The sequence below is a fragment of the Pongo abelii genome, chromosome 1 (assembly GCF_028885655.2).
Source record: "Pongo abelii isolate AG06213 chromosome 1, NHGRI_mPonAbe1-v2.0_pri, whole genome shotgun sequence".
Lineage (NCBI taxonomy): Eukaryota > Metazoa > Chordata > Mammalia > Primates > Hominidae > Pongo > Pongo abelii.
This window is the reverse complement of record NC_071985.2, coordinates 138,683,195-138,685,697: the sequence shown is the minus strand read 5'-3', so window position 1 is coordinate 138,685,697 and position 2,503 is coordinate 138,683,195. Positions and strand designations below refer to the sequence as shown.

The 2,503-nt window shown below is 46.4% G+C and overlaps 1 pseudogene; it reads left to right on the top strand.

Annotated features, from left to right (window-relative positions):
- Positions 1-255: 255 nt before the first annotated feature.
- LOC100440507 (glyceraldehyde-3-phosphate dehydrogenase-like) lies at positions 256-1,240 on the top strand (annotated as a pseudogene).
- The last annotated feature ends 1,263 nt before the right edge of the window (positions 1,241-2,503 follow it).

The following is a 2,503-nucleotide window of genomic DNA, read 5'->3' as shown; positions in this document are numbered from 1 at the left end:
TACAAGGGAAATGAGGCTGCACTGTGGAATCAGATTGCTTTGGCCCAAATCCTAGCTCTTTCTCTTACTCTCTCTCTTATTTTGGATGAGTTAACCCCTCTAAGTCCAGTTTTCTCATGATAAAACAGTGATGTAAAGTATTCAGTAGAATATTACTCAGCCTTAAAGAGGAAGGAAATTCAGTCTCTCAGCTCCTCCCATCAATAGATGGCCCAGTCTTTAGTGAGGCACCAGCCATGTCCCTGACACACCACGATGAAAGTGAAGGCCAGAGTAAATGGATTTGGCCACACTGGGCGCCTGGTCACCACGGCTGCTTTTAACTCTGGCCAAGTGGATATCATCACCATCAATGACCTCAACTACATGGTCTACCATGGAATCACATGGTTCCAGTATTATTCCACCCACAGCAAGTTCCACAGCACCATCAAGGCTGAAAATGGAAATCCCATCACCATCTTCCAGGAGTGAGATCCCACCAAAATCAAACAGAATGATGCTGGTGCTGATTATGTTATGGAGTCCACTGGCATCTTCACTACCATGGAGAAGGCTGGGGCTCACTTACAGGGGAGAGCCAAAAGGGTCATTACCTCTGCCCCCTCTGCTGATGCCCCCATGTTCATGATGGGCATGAGCCATAAGAAGTATAAAAACCTCAAGATCATCAGCAACGCCTCCTGCACCACCAGCTGCCTAACCCCCTGGCCAAGGTCATCCATAATAACTCTGGCATCATGAAGCGACTCAGCATCACAGTCCATGCCATCACTGCTACCCAGAAGACTGTCATGGCCCTTCTGGGAAACTGTGGTGTGATGGCCATGGGGCTCTCCATTACGTCATCCCTGCATGTGTCTACTGGTGCTGCCAAGGCTGTGGGCAAGGTCATCCCCAAGCCGAACAGGAAGCTCAGTGGTGTGGCCTCCCATGTACCCACTGCCAATGTGTCAGTCATGGACCTGACCTGCTCTCTGGAGAAACCAGCCAAATATGATGACATCAAGGAGGTGGTGAAGTGGCATCGGAAGGGACCCTCAGGGGCATCATGGGCCACACTGAGCACCAGGCTGTCTCCTCCGACTTTAACAGTGACACCCACTCTTCCACCTTCAACACTGGGGCTGGCATTGCCCTCAACGGCCTCTTTGTCAGGCTCGTTTCCGGGTATGACAATGAATTTGGCTACAGCAACAAAGTGATAACCTTCATGATCCACATGGCTTCCAAGAAGTAAGAGCCCCCAGACCACTAGCCCCAACAAGAGCATGAGAGGAAGAGAGAAGCCTTTAGTTGCTGGGAAGTCACTGCCACACAGTCCTCCACCACGCTGAGAATCAACCTTCCTCATTGTTTCTACATCAGACACCCTGAAAAGGGGAGGACCTAGGGAGCCTGACCTTGTCAGATAACATTAATAAATTCCCCTGTACCCAGCCAAAAATAAAAGGAAAGAAATTCTGATATATGCTATAACATGGATGAGCCTTGAGGACATTATGCTAAGTGAAATATGCTAGTCATAAAAGGACAAATACTGCATAATGCAACTTATATGAAATGCCCAGAGAAGTGAACTTCATAGAGACAGAAAGTGAAATGGTGGTGCTAGGGGCTGGGGAGTGGGGTGAATTGGCAGTTAGTGTTTAATGGGTACCAAGTTCCAGATTTGCAAGATGAAAGAGTTCTGGAGATGGGCGGTGGTGATGGTTGCACAACAGTGCGAGTATACTTAAAACCCCCTGAACTATACACTTAAAGATGGTTAAAATGGTAAATTTTGTTATGTATATTTTACCACAATTTTTAAAGAAGTGACATAAGGGTTAAATGAGACCACAGATGTAAAGTATTTAGTGCAGTGTGAGTGAATACATAGTAAGTGCTCATAAATGTGAAATATTATTCTCATAACAGCCCTACAGATATTATTATCGTCATGTTTATAGCTGAGTAAGTGGAGATTTGGCTGTTAAGTAAGTGATCCAAGCCCACCCAGCTAGAAAGTGGTGAGGCCAGACTCAAATCCACTGCTTAAGTACTAAGGCCCTGCTATTTTCTATTATGCCGTGTTACTTCCCAGCACTCTGCTTGCCAGCTACCACTGCCTAATATTTTTAAATATTGCTTTGATTATGTTAAGCTTCTGCCTAACAAAACTTGAGGGATCTACCTGTGGTCTAAAACACAAATGCCTTTTCCTGATAAATTCTTTTTGCAGTCTGACCCCAGTTACTTTTCTAGCCTCATTTTGACGTCAAGGCTCTGCTTTACCTTGCTTTGTGTTTTCTATGCTCGTAGCATATGCTAGTTATTCTGCTGGAACACTGCTGAAACTCTACCCACCTTTTTTGGGGGATGAGGGGACAAGGTCTCACTCTGTCTTCTAGGCTGGATGGAGTGCAGTGGCGCCAGCACAGCTCACTGCAGCCTCCACTTCCCAGGCTAAAGCTATCCTCTGGCCTCAGCCTCCTGAGTATCTGGGACTACAGGTGTGTAT